Below are 16,371 nucleotides of genomic sequence, written 5' to 3' on the forward strand. Positions count from 1 at the left end.
TGTCGCAGAAACACTTTTAAACATGCTTACATCCGCTTAAATGAGCCTTATTCTGGAGTAAAACACATTTTAAAACATCTCAGGTGTTGACCCCTGGACCACGCAGACAATAGTCATGGGACTTACCACTAAGCCATCTGAGCTGTATACATGTTTCATGGTCTTTAGACTACACCTTATACTATAGGCATTCCACAGTAATGACCACAAATGGGACAGTCACTTTGTGTACATATGTACAGTACATTGTAATGTACTGTAGTTGGTGAATCAACATATACAAGTCTACATATGTATAACTGTTACAAATAAATACTAAATATGTATATATATATATATATATATATATATATATATATATATATATATATATATATATATATACATGTCAGTGATGTCTGCATACACACACACACACACACACACACACACATATATATATATATATATATATATATATATATATATATATATATATATACAGTTACATCTATAGCCATATATATAAACATTTATGAACACACTTTGTGACACAGAAGCAATCCAAAGGAATTGAAGTGTACACAAAACACATGCAGCTCTGCTATTATAACTATTAATATTAACTTAATTCACCATAGAAGGGATGGTTGTTGTGTATGGGGAGATTGGGGTGGAGGGAAGATTGATGGGCAATGAAAGTATGCATCAAGGAGAGCCTGTGTTGGATGTTCAATAAGTGAACTGGAGGGGTATACATGGAGTATGGGGATAATATAAAAAGGAAACAAAACAAGAACCTTTCTTATTCATAATACACCCTGTCAGGTCACATTGCAACACTTAATTCCACAAACATATGAACATTAACATGTATTATACATATGTACACCAACTGAATGTCACATCTGTTTTCGGTAGTGAGGAATGCCCATAGTAAAATGTATATTCTAAACACCATAACATTTGTACATATCTCAGATGCCTTAGTGGTAAAGTCAGTGACTGTGGTGTTCATGGTCCTGGGTTCATGACCTGTAAGGGCCGTTAATTTATTTTGAGGGCCAGGATAAGGGCTGTCGGATGCAGGTTGATTAAAGCACTTTTAAGCAGTTGTAAGCGGTTTTGCGCCAGTTTGTGCGATGGAAAAGTGGCGCTTAAACATGGTTAAACGGATAAGCGCATCGCAGGTTTAACCTTTGCTTAATGTCGAGCAGACCATGAGCAAATCCGCTTACAACCGCTTAAATGTGCGTTAATCACACTTTCCTTATCCGTGCCTGTTCTGAGTGGTAAAATAATAACCACTTCCAGGACTAGAACCCACTACCATGTACACCATCATCAGAGTAACCTACTACTAAGCTACCTGATATGTACCTATGCCAGCTCTGTATTCAGACAGATTAAAACACAAAAGGGGGGATTGTGTGGAAATAGGACAAACCACCATGTACCCAATGAAAGGTCTATGCTCTCTCTCTCTCTCTCTCTATATATATATATATATATATATAGAGAGAGAGAGAGAGATACATAGATACATGTTGATATATAGAGATACACATATATATGTAGATATATAGATAGGTTAAAACATGTACACATCTACGGAGGTACATATAAACGTATGCAATAATATATATTATATATCGATATCTATATCTCTACACACACACACACACACACACACATATATATATATATATATATATATATATATATATATATATATATATATATATACATACATACATACATGTGTGTATACAGCATCTGTAGTGTTCAAATTTGAGTATAACATGGACCATAGCAATCACACATTCTGCCACCCCCAAACAATATGAACAGAATATATGAAGAGTATATGGCAATACACTATTACAAATATGCTCTATGGACATGAGCCAAATAGGGTTAGTCACCAACACAACTACAATGACTGCAAATATCAATGACAGAAATACACAGACATCCTTCATGTAGCAAAACTTTATTACATTCTGATGTATTGCCAAAAGGATTCAAGGACTAACAATACTTGCATGCTATACAGGAAGCATTTAACAGTGCCTTAATGAATCAGCCTGCAATTACCATAGTATTAGTCCACTAAGGGATAGGTGTTCACATAGGGAAATAACCCCCACACACATATAGAATATGTATAAAAGCAGTTCCTACACACCTGCATCTGCTATGTACACCCATCATCTCCCGCACACCCAAACTAATTACAACAATACATACTGCCATACCATAACCACTTATTCACCCACTGTACAACATCTGGTGAAACCTTAACATGCCTGGACAGAGACACACTAACATGGCCCTATTTGAAATAGTTGCTGTTATACAATGGAACAGCTGCTGATGTTACAGAGTTTGTTTGAGCTAATCCTGTTTCAGAGGGCTGAAAAGTAATTACACCAGGAAGTGCTGCCAATTACTGATTATCAGCACAGTATGATACACATTTACACCAAACTAAAGAAGTCTGGTGAGCACACTGTAAACTCCCTAACATTATATGCATAGCCATACAGCCGTGAGCTGGTCAAACATCCTGGCCAGACTGAAACATATGCAGAAGTATTAGGTACAGACAAACCCTGCACATGTAGCAATGTTCAGAAATATAACAGCAGTACTCACATGTAGACCAAATCTTCTAGGCATTGCACATAATATATTTCTGTTTGTCTTCATACAGCTGTTGCAATAGATTTCAAACAACACTTCCAGGCTGTCTTCCTCACAAGTAAGGTAAAGGGACAATGCCCAAGTGGAGTATTCAATTATACTCCACCATTGCCATGGTATTGGCTAAGGGAGTAGCTGCACAGCTGATGTGCATGTAATTAACTACTGTGGAACACCAATTGGTGATCAGGATAGCACATGTTACTGATCTCTAACTATAAAAGGATGCATTGTCACACATTCAAACCATCTATATCTACCTGCAGAATAGTACAAAATACCCAACAGAAGATCTAAACACAAACCAAAAATGATTAATATACTGGTCAATAACACTTCCAATTGCTAAGAAGGTATGTATAGCATTTAGTATGTCTGTGTATGTAGTACCTGTTCTGTAATAATTACAGTGTAATCAATGCATATAGTGGAAATAGCTATCTTGTAGCGATGTATTGTTGAGAAGTAGTAATGCTTGGAGTATTCTATGTGTGTACTGCTGTAGGTCACAAGGCAAACTCCTCATACACCACAAGGGATTATATATATGGGCTTGGAATTCACCAATTCTTTTCCAGCCACTGTCAGTGTCAGGGTTGGTCCAACAAGTATGTGCTATAACAGGGGATAGTATATGTTGATATATTGTAACAGTAGACATATGTATGGGTGTATTAGTGAGATGAACATGTCAAAGGTGGGCTTACTGTGCAAATATGATTTGCACTGTGGGATATTGTGCCAATAACTGTGTAATGTACAGTATTTTAGGCAGATCTGTATTCCATTTTACATAGCATTTCTATTGTGTTATGCAAACATTAATTATGTCTATTGGCGATTACAATACTCAATAACAGGATACATATCATTTGTATTCATCTGACAGTTTAGCAGCATGACAGCAAAGAAAATTGGAAGAGCTAGGTAACTATCCATGCACATAAGACATGTAATATCCACCTCACTAGTATCGTTTGCAAGCAATTACAGCTGAGCATGTGTACATGTTATGCAAATGTGTAGTGACTCTTGTTACAGGGCTGGCCCAAATGGCTATGTGCACACCTACATATAGTGGATATTAAGAGTAGAGACACACTGGTTGAACTTTCAGGTTTGTGTAGCCTAACCTCACATTGCCAACCTAACAGCTGATTGCAAATACTGTATGTATGGTTGTGCACAGTACTGGTAATGAAACAGGTTGAATATCATCTGTAACTCCAGTGTAGTATCTGCAGTAGGAGTGTAAGATGTAGGAGTCCACTGCCCATGTGTAATAGCTGCTTCATAGGTGATGGCTTACACTATCTGATTATATCCTGATCATGTTGATAGTGGGTGTCCATGCCCAACAGAGCTCATGGTTCTGGTGGATATGTGAGTATATACCCAGAAAAGGATACAGACCTGTTGAGCTTGCATCATCTGTAATCAACTATCTGGATGTGATGTGCTCCTCAGAGGAGGATTGCTGCTAAAAGTAGCTACTATGTTTCTGTAATAGCCAGTGTTGTCACATCCATAACACAAATATTTACTTGTGAGGATCACTGTCTAAAACATCTTCATAAGCAATACATAAACTAAATACAGTACTTGGTACTTGTAGTACTGAATGCTCATACAGGCATGTCCACTAGTCAGCTACTGGTGTTTACTAATGTCAGTTTTGTGTATGTGGCCATCCTGGGGGAATGTAATCTCTATGCCATGTACACTGCCAGACCCACCTAACACCACGCCCCACACATTGTCTGGGATGCAGCTACAGGGGTAAGCTGGAAGGCAGCCCAGTCTACAGCCATGACTGGACTGGACAGTCATGAGGTGTAGGTTAACACATGCATCTCATCACCACAACCAACACATACTCTTACCAGAACATGGTAAGGACACCTACACATACCACCAGAAATCACACACATTCCCAGAGGCTTTTAAGTATCTGGCCAAGCAAGAGACCTCCCAAGCTGGAATAGACAGACAACAAAATACAAAACCTGTGTATGACATAGTTTGCATAATTATGCCACACCTCAGAACATGTGGTCAGAAACATGCCCAACAGTACTCATTTGTAAATGCAAATTCTAGCACTATGTTACACACCAAGCTATATGAGGGCTAGCATACTGTCAGCTTCTTGTCTGCCATGATTAGCCACATACCCACACACTCAGACCACCTTTTGAACTATACACATGGCTCTGGCATATTCCATGTTGTTGTGCAGGACCTGTGATGCAGTAGCCTGGACTGCATGGAAACACACATGTAGGAACTGTCAGGTCTTGTAGCCCATGCAGGCATGTCCCAAGGCCTGGGTAGCATTCTGCCATTGGCCAGAATGATACTGCAGTACAGGGACAGAAGGATTTTATTCCACAATTGTCTAATGTACTGGCATAATTCAAAGGGTATCCAGTATCTCTCTGCTTGGGATAGCATGGTTGACAGACCATGATGCTTTGCCAGACAGGATCTGGGAATCTGGATACTGGCTATAGCTCATGCTTCCCCTATAGTGCCTTCATCATGCAAAGTTCCAGTGAAAGTCCACTGCTGTAACAGGGACAGCCAAGCAATAAACTGTGGGTCTCGCTACTCAATAATGCATTTCAGAAACTCAATATGGACTCACTTACGTCAATCCTTAACATGGAGAACATATCTGTGCAGTGACTGAGATATGGGTCAATGCTCCGGAGAGCACCCCTGCATGACCATGTTATAACACATACCTCACCTTTTGGCCATTATCCTTTATTGGAACACACACATGCCACAGGTGTGTCCATATTCCTGAAGGATATGTACACCCCCACGCTAGTTTCACTTGCATAACTTCAGATACAGTATGCTGAGCAAGTACTTTTGTGCCAAAGTGGAATCCAAATTGCACCTTGCAACAGATAACCCACCATGCCTCAGAATTCCCAACTGTCATATTGCGCTGTAATGGGGAATATTATATTTGAGACAGAACACCATGATAATGGCTACTATCAACTATCCCATTATGCATTGGGAAGACTCATGTACCAACACCTGTGCTCAATGCATGTTGGAGTTCATCAACCCCAATGACCTGGATCACCATAGTCACACAAACAGGGCTAACAGTATGCTACCCATAGTCAGTCTCGAAAGCCAATGTTATGTTTTTAAGAGTGAAGCGGTGACTGTCATGACACCTATGCAAATGGACAATGCATGTGCAAATGCTGAATCCTACACAAATGCACTTTAAGCACTCATGTAAGTGCATTGATTGTGCCATTGAAACAGAACCAAGATTCAACCAAACACATACAGGAAGGCAAACTGGTGGTACCCTGCCTTAAACCATACTACTTAAGGTAGTAACTGTTGCAAGAGTGAACACACATGAGTGGAGCTGATCCCTGGTCAACCTCAGTAAGATGTAGATACACCATATAAAGCCACACAACGCTACTGTGAAACTAATCAGCCACATATTATGTGGCCAACCACAGAGCATTCCATAGCTGTGTCATGAATCGTAATGGCAACAACAAGACCTGCTGTGCTTCACAGCACTATGGCATGAGAGGTACTGCACTTACAGAAATAGCACCTGTTCATCCAGATAGGGTCTTGGATAATCTAAACCTACACTCACCTCCCCCCCAACAGGTACATATATTTATATATCCATGTATAGAGCCCCTGTAATAACAACTGTGAAGGAACAAGATGCACTCTCTAAAGCCATACATACAGCTTGCATGGGACCTGCCAACATCCCAGGGTGTATCCTACACAAATGTCAGAACAATTTGCTCTCCACATACACATTATGTTCAATCATGGCTTCATGTCAGGCTGTGTACACACTGAATGTTTCACAGCTATAGTTATCACTCCCCACAAAGGGGGAGACACCACTGATAATGGGAAATAGTGAACTACTACCCTGCTGAGTCTGGTCTGTAAGGCCATGAACCTTGATCAACTTATTTGATGTGGACAGTACAGATGTAGATGACAGTAAGGTTGATTCACACAGCATATCATGACCTTGCCAGGTCTTAGGACACCATCACCCATATTGTGTTCCAGCTACACTCAGTAAACTAGGTGTATATTCCTATGTCATAGGAGTGGTTGGCAACTGGACTGCTGGCAGAACCAACACTACAGAAGGTGTTTGACTAATACATGCACATCAAACCAGTGCCAGCTACGGTAATACAGGGTTAATTCCTGGTACTCCCCCTCATTGTTATCTATACCACACAGACTAACACAGAAGGCATCTGCCTATTGAAGTTTGCAAATGACTATGAACTAGGATCAATAATTGACTCAATGAGTGCTGCGGGCAAGATACAGAAGGGCCTTTGTGGGTCAGATGTGTGGTGTGTGACGTATGGCCACAATCTGACAGCTAATTATTGCATTGTCATCCCCCATGTTAAAAACTCTGTACCCATGAACTACCACCTAGGCAGCGGTCAACATAATGGAAACTGTGTGTGTATGGGATGCAGCTGGACAGTAGTCTTTCCTTTGATAGTTACTTTACTACACCAGTCAGGCAGTCATAAGTGGCACCCCTAATCATGACAGGGTGCTATCCATGAATATGGAGATCATTGTTCAGCCATACTCAACACTCAAGTGACCCGTAATAGATCACATATTTTATTTAAGGGTAATTGGCCATGTTCAGATGGCCTACACTGGCCTTCCCAATCCCTAGCTCCACTATGTAGCATGATGCCTACCCTGAATAAAGCCATGTCCAACACAGAGATGTTGGAAATGCTACACTTACATATCTTGATTCCAAATAAACACATACTTCATAGACATCCACCTTTCTAGTACAAGGATCACAACATGCCTGACAGATCCCTGTCCCATACACTTTACATACTCCTGCCATACTATGCATCCATGTCCAGCAAAACTGCACATTGTCCCTCTTTGAGACATGGTGTGATGACCGCATGGCAAATATATCAGTAACCCTGTGGATCAGTTCTGTGGCACTGCTTGAACTGGCCACTGTAATGTAACTGTCTGTTGGCTACAGCTAGGTAACATTTCAGCCTAGGTTCATAAATGGCCCAGGGCATATAGCCTACTAGTTCATTATGACCATACATACTATAGTTGATATCCAACTCTGCAAATACCATCAAGCTAGCCATTGTCCCATGTGTTTCACATGTGCAACGCAGGTAATACATGGCAGGATGCTAAACTGCTGTACAGTGCCATGTAGATGTATATGGCAAAACACATACATGTAAAACTTTCCATTAGCAAATCTGCAGGGTCACAGGTCATATCCCTTAAGGCTGTATATGACTATATATGTGACATATATACAGCATTAAGGTCTATTGCATTACTGTGAACACATCTTGGCATGTGCTGATAGGTAAAGATACTAGTACAGGCAAACAGACATGCCCACATCAAGACAACATCTACATGGAGTATGAGCAATATCATGACTTGACATGCACATATATGGTGATAACATCAAATCACCAGTACGTGCCAAATGTGTGTGAGTTAAACACGTCAGTGGTGTTAGTGTCATGTAGATTTGCAAAGACATATTTGTAATCTTAATAAATGTGATACACATGTATGTTCAGCTGTACTTCTCTGTGAGTTACTGTGACATGTCTCCATCATTATGTCTTCCAGGTATGCATGCCAGGCTGCCAACATACACCAGCTTGGAGGATGAGGTCCTCATTCCATACCTCCTCGACAACCATGTAACACTCTTCAGCCATGTGCCACAGGATGCACAACAACAGGATGCCCAGTGGGAGGAACTGTACAGGAAGGTAAATGATCTTGGCGGCCACAATCGCACCTATCAGCAGGTGCGCCAACACTGCGCTGACATCATTAGATGGGCGAAACAGCGTGCAAATGCAACTGCCAGGGAACAAAGTGCAACAGGTGGGGGCCACTCACCCAGCCCTCACTCACATGTACCGTGGAGCTACTGGCCAACCTGGGGACACCTGCAGAACTCCATCCACAAGCTTTAGCTGGTATTGTGGAGGTGGGTGTCTCACAACCACTGAGCTTGGAGTTGCCTGATAAGGCATTACTACACATATAACACAACTATATTTCATATAGTTACATGTGTTACTGTACAATATGTAATGTAACATCATATGCAAGGCATGTATACACACATGCCACATACCATAGTTTGCTACTCTATGTGTGCACAGATGTGCATATTCCATATTATAGTCTATTGTACTGACTTATGTGCTAACAAGCACATTGCACTCTGTAGCTATCACACAGGTGTGGATAATGATCTTACTGCTGTGGCACTCCTATTTAGATACCTCTGGCATTTTGTAGTGACAGCAGCCTGTTGCAGGTGAGATTGTTATTATTTATCAGGCTTGATAATGCACAGATCATATTAATTGCATGCTATCTGCCATGTGGCCATTTAACACATGTACACATAATGTATCATGGCCCTGTTAATATATACAGGTCAGACCTGCAATGCATCATGATGGTTACCCATGTGGAATAATTGAAGACTATATAAAACACCTACACTAAACCTTAAAAACTGTCATTGCCAGATGTGTGGACAGCTGTGAATACAATGGTGGAGGTGTGGCTCACTGTAGGGACATGTACTACAGATCAGCATTACACATGTGGGGAATACAAACAGTACTATACAGAGAGCATATGTGTGCACACACTCTAAATGTTTTGGAGCTGGAGTATGACCAGCCCACAGGATTCACCCTTATGGATTATACCCTTGCTTTGAATGTCACACAATGTCATGTGCTATCTGACATGTCCATTTAGTGGGCTGACTGCAACACTGCTTAACTATCCTGCAAAACATGATAACTCACATCCCAAATATACCACCCTTTGCCTGCATAACCCTATCCTCAGTGGAGCATATCTATGGGTGCATGTCATATGGGGCAACACTGACATGTGAAATAGATGCCCATCACATCCATTGGACAAAACATGTTTACCCATGGCCATGAAGGATGGCCAGAGACATGAAGCAGCACACACAGTAGAAGTGATGTACATGTGTGTACACCCTGTTGTACATTGGCCCGACACAATCCAACTATGGCCTTTGTGTAATGGTGACATTGCAGACGTGAAACACTAAACATCATACAGGCCTGTGCACAGCTTGTGTAGGCATGACATCAAACCGCCACATAGCATGTCTTGAACATCATGAGTGTGTCACGACATGAAAGCATTCACCAATACAGTATCCAAATACATACATGTATTGCACAACATACACATACAACCACATCAGGCCACAGATACAGTACATTCACCTTGCTGGTGTCAGACATCACTATCATGCTTGTTCCTCATGTGTGTGAGGTACACAGATGACATGCGGGACATAGAGTACTGTTAAGTTAGCCATGTCTGGACATAGTTGCCAGGCATCAGCAATATGGTTGCAGATGTGCAGGGGTGTCATCTTTATACCCTTCAGTGACCTGCATCACACATTCCACAGTAGGATTTAATGTGCATGCACCTCAGTGATGTGGGACACATTCCACATTAGATATGTATTGTATCTGAACAAAGTCATGGCTATGAACTGTGTCTGTAACTCAACACTGTATAGCAATAATGAAGCCACATGATGCCCTGCAATGGCTATGCACATCAGCTCAATGTGCAGTATGTTACTGTATATCTGTAGGGTGGACTGACAACATTGCATCAGCTGAAGGTCCATGTTAGTATAACACGCCCCTGCATTGGGACACCATTACCTCACTGTATATTTGAAAGGACACCATTGTGTTAAACATGTATGCATGTCATTCAACATGTTAGCAGAAGACATGCCATACTACATGTGATTGGCAAGGACATATGCCACACATTAGGCTGGTGTACTGTTAACCAGTGCTGGTCTGTGGCACCATTGCAAAGTAGGGACAGCCATGTCAAACATGTGTGTACAGCCACATGCACATTGTCTGTAGACTCAGCTCAGGAGTAAGCAGAATAATGTTGAACAGACATGCACTGTTATGGGGGAGATATGCAGGCTAGTGCTTAGGCAAACATATTATTCACTCAACATGCCCTTCTGCTCATGTCCTCCTCACACATAGGGGCAGTGGCCAACACAAAGCATCTGTGGCAGATGTACAAAGGTCAGCGATGGTCTGTTAACATGTGGGGTATGTTGCACAAAACATGGCAGTGCGGTGCAATGGTGCATAGTGCATGCATTGTGTTGCAGGTTTGGGGCATAACCTACTAACACAAATGGTGCAACACAGGGATATATGCTAACTACTACTATAATTGTGTAAGGTGCATGCCTTCTGCTATAACACATGCATGCTATTGTGTGCTACTCAGGGATGTATGATAACTACCACTATAAATGTCTAAGCTGAATGACTTCTGCCATATCACATGCATGTTGCATGGCACTGGGTGTCATAGCATGTGTCTTTGTCAGTCTGGCTGTGTCTGTGTCTGTCTGTGTCTGTGTACTGTGCTGTATAACTTGTGATGTACAGTTCTTGTCTGCCCCTCACAGGTGTTGATGTAGGTGTGTTGCCCTCCTGCTGTCCACCTGATGTTAGTGTCCCCACAGACTCTAGCAGTGATCATGAAAGTATGATTGAGGCACAGGCAGGGTTGTCAGGGGCTGAAACTGTGCCATTGGTTGCCATTCCACCTGCATCCCACTCATCCCCGCAGACAGATCTCATGCCTACACATACCCCATCACCAGTGGCCATAGAGGAAGGACAGTTGGTGGGTGGTAGCATGGAACAGGAAAGTGTGGAGACTATGGAAGGTGTGCCTGCACACCATGATCCCAGCCAACTGACTGGTGATGTCCTACACAGGCATGTGCCCAGTGCTGCTCATAGGAGGACCTCTGGCCAACATGCCCCTGCAAGACATAGCACATCAGCTGGTGTCACCAGACGCATGTTTCAAGCTGTAATGGAGGCACAGGCACATGCTGAATGGCACAACAGAGAAGGTCTGAGGCTTCAGAGGGCTGCTGTTTGTTCTTTAATTGACAACATCCAGGCAATTGCAAATGCTCACCATCATCTTGCAGATGTTTTGGATAGACGATTGGGTGACATGGTGGGAGTCCTTGACTGTGGCATGTCAATCCTCGAGTGTGGAATGTCTGTGCTGGAACATCTGGTGGGAGTGAGGCATCAGACATGTGGACATAGGCCAGCTACATCACCTGTTGAAGGGCTACGTGAGCATGCTACTTCACATGCCCGCTCCTATAGTGGCAGTAGCAGCAGCAGTGCAGTTGGTGCTGTGCTGTCCACACCAGGACACAGCAGGCCAGGTGCACATGGTCCTGCATGGTCCCAACAGAGACATGGTTCCAGTGGACATGTGTCATCAGACAGTACCCAATCTGGACCTCTGCCTGGTAGTGCCCATGCCACCCCTAGCAGGCGCAGGTCACTTGGCCGTGCCCGGACACCGTGAACTGTGAAACCTGCCCTGTACAGTCTGCAGCTGTCAATAATACCCCTGTGTAGGCCAGCCACATGCCAGACCTGTGTGCATACATACACACACACACACACACACACACACACACACACACACCAGAAACAAATGTAGGGCACCTCAACACACACACGCATAACATCCATACATGCCTAATGAGATCAAAGGCCCTAACCCACACACATGATGTCATCCAATGGTGCAGACTAGGCCTCTGGCAAACATTATCACCCTGTGCATATGATGATGCCTGTGCCGCATCCCTGTCATCCACACCATTGGTGCAGGGACATGCTCATATGGTCACAGGGTGAACATACTAGGAAGACAATTGTAGATTACAATTGTTGAGTGGTGTTGACAGGCAGCAGACATACCATGTACTACAGTTTTAGAATGCATTTTGTACTTTTGATAGTATGTATCATAGATTCATAGATTCATAGATTCATAGATTAGTACTAGGCTAACTGCCCTTGCGAGCCATTGTAAGCCTAGCCAATTATCCCCTGTGAGATTCAAACCCTGTACCTTGTGTTTGTAAGGCAAATACCTTAACCATTAGGCCATCCTCCCAATGTGTAACAACAGTAACTGCAAGTTGATCTTGATGTTCTGCCTTCCTCTTTCAGGTGTAATTGCATGTGCCGGGGGATGTCAGTGTTTGCGGTTAGTGTCCCATATGCAAATGTAGACTATGCACAGGTCTGTATGATAATACCTGCATGCACTTTGTAGCTTCCACATCACAGTTATAATCTCCCAAGTTTCAAACATGTTTACTGATCTAATGATCCAAGAGCATTATAGCTGTGTAGTAAGTTACTGTGGCCAGAGCCATCACATCCATAGTGGGTGACATCACAGGTATAGTTACCTGGTGTGGGGAGGAGGTAAAAGAGTGGTGTAGCAGATGACAAGGGTAAAGGTGACTTCTCAATGGGAAGCAATAATACCTGCTCTCATGACAGGATGCATACACATACTCAGGGATTCACAGACACAGTAACGCACCTAGGCACTCAGGGATTTACAGACACAGTAACCCACCCAGGGATTCACAGACACAGTAACACACACAGTTGCTAGTGCTGGGATGAGAATCCCTGCCTATGTGCAAATCATCATTATAGTACTACGCAATTATAAGACGCGCCACAGAGATTACACATGTACAGGTAGTCTGAATGGCCTTTGTGCGAGGACATCAACAGGGATACTAGATTGCGGTGAGTATATGTGGGGAGGGGGTTCATCATTAGGCTATGTAACAACAAGCCTCACCCTAGGGTGTGCCTGGTTACAGGCAGTTAGAATACCCTTCTAAGATTGATGACATCAACAGAGATACTAGATTGCGTTGAGTGGATGGGGGGAGGGGGTCTTATCATTTCACTATGGCAAAATACAGCCTCACTCCAAGGACAGGACAGCAATACATACACACACACACACACACACACACACACACACACACACACACACACACACACACACACACACTGCGGCATTCACAAAGATATACACCTATGTCACACACATGCTGACACTTGACGAGTGTGATTCAAACACCTGCCTATGTCTTGCTTTCTACACTTCACTCTGTACAGATGTCTACAACAGTGTACAGGACAGTGAAAAACATGTGGGATGTATTCCCCACCATACATGAAATACATGGACACACACACCCACACGTGCCAGTACTGTGAATCATACACCTGCCTATCTCATGATAGGTATTACAGAGCGATAGCACTATCGCATGGCTACAAAGTGTACTGACTCTTTCCTTTTCCAGCTGTGCTGATATATGCACAATATATACACAGGGGAGGTGTTATGTTCCAGGTGTCAAGAGATCTGCCTTCAGTGTCACCCTTACTGCATTCTACATTGTGTGTCCTCCCCTTCATTTAACAAATCCATAGCTTAGCAGTTACATAGGTTATTGTAGGAATGGTGGTAACACACCTGTGAGCTGTCCACAGTAATCATTCATCTGAAAAGTAGCCCCACCACATAGTAGTTATGTCCAAACATCTGTCCATACCTAAAGTACAGCTTACTGTACGTTGAGCATATCACCATATACAATTGGCAATGTTGAGGCTGCATTGCAACTGCATGATGTACTAAGACAGCAGTCACCTTCAAACATCAGACACGGCACATGCATGGAATCTAAACACACATCAATGCATGTACATATATGCAGTCTCCATCAGTAAGTGGACTAGCAGGTCAAGAGGATAAATTCCACACCTTCCCCACACCATGTGTGAAACTTAGCTGAGCATTACACCATAATGGATGTTGTATTCATGTACTGGTAGGACACACAACCACCTTCACTGAGTAGCCAAGTGTACATTTATGCCAACAGCACATCAGCAAGTCACACACACAGCAGTATTCCATGTCATGATCCCACAGACTGTTAGCTGACAGTTCCAATATGATGCCAGTGCACTGTAATGGTCAACAGTGAGCACATCATATTTGCAACACACACCTCATGATTACTTGAAGAGTGCCAGCAATGTGCTCTGTTTGAGCTAGGCATTACACTTACTCAAGCATGTGCGAGGTCTGTGGCTTGTAAACATCTCACCCCAGCATGTTCTGGCTATTGTGGCAATAAGGTTAATGTCCAGACAGCACACAGCATGCATGGCTTGCGATTGTTGACATGGGGTATATGTAGGAGCTTTGGGCACACATGGATGTACATGTCATGGACATATCACCTGTAACTACTCAGCAACATACAGAGCATAGCTGTATTCCCCTGAGTCTGTCAATACAGGCTATGTGTGTAGGTCCTATGATCCTGATATTTGGGTATGTTTGTAGGCATTGCATTAGGTGGACATGTCTAATGACAGACATGCCACATGGGTTGCTGTATGATATGATAGGTGTCATGGGTGACCAGTAGAGAGGGAATATTACCTCTGTCAACACAGATATCAAACCATATGTACTATTAGCATCCAGCAGCCATGGACCTATCTTCCATGTGCATGTGTGTAATGAATGTAGCCACCTGTATGTACAAAGGACAACAACATCAATGGTATTCTCATTTATGTTGTATGAGTGTGGGATGTACATATCCAGGGCAGGTACGTCTATGTCATATCCAACCATGAGGGTGTTGTTTACTGGTGTAAAGCAACAGTCAACTGTGTTAATGCTGACAGCATCCAAGGGACCATGGTATGTGTACAACTGACCTGGTTACAACCAGTGGTATTACTGCAGTGCATAGCACATTATGCAACTGTGTCAGTACATGGGTACTTTGCACCGTTGATGTAGGGCTAGGTACAGTCCACCAGTCGAAGGCTATTTGGTGTTCTACCATACTATTTCATACCACATGTATGGATGTGTGTTAGTAGTCTGAGGACATGGTGGTGGATGTATATGAGAATACTACATAGAATGCAGCTTTTGCCACTGTCACCTGTACCTGACACATCTGTGATGAATTATGTCAGATTAGTGATCTTTACTTGTGAATAGCCTTTATGAATATGTGGACACCACCACCTGGAGTGGTCTATACCGGTGTCATGGCTCACATGTCTGGATCTGAGTTATATGGTTGTAGTGCTATTGTGCACTACAGAGCCTTCAGCCAGGTGTTCCTCACTGTGCAGATGTCAGTATTCCCCACTGTAGGGTCTACATTGAGCAAATGGATTACGAAAGCCACACTTCTAGCACTGGTTAGCATAAGCATCCAATGCAATTGTCTTGTAGGTGTCAGGGTGTTACTTCTGTGTTTAGGACTTGTGCCTTGGAATACCACTATATGGGTAAATGCATCCTAGGTATTATCCATACTCCCTTGAATCATGGATGCATGTGCTCTGTGACAAAGGCATGTCTTCTTTCAGTCATGATATCCCAGAATGACAGACATTGGACAACATCATGATTACAGCAGGACATTGGCTCATTGTTTTGGTCAAGCAGTTGCCACTCGTGCCATGACATCATTGCGAGTGGCAGTATTGTGCTTGGTATCAAATGCGGCATCTAAGGTGACAGACAGCAGCAGACATTGTGTAGATGAAGAATGCCAGATATGCTTAGTGGAGCGGTCCTGCTAAT

This window comes from Protopterus annectens, chromosome 2.part0 (assembly GCF_019279795.1).
Source record: "Protopterus annectens isolate FY-2018-M chromosome 2.part0, PAN1.0, whole genome shotgun sequence".
Lineage (NCBI taxonomy): Eukaryota > Metazoa > Chordata > Ceratodontiformes > Protopteridae > Protopterus > Protopterus annectens.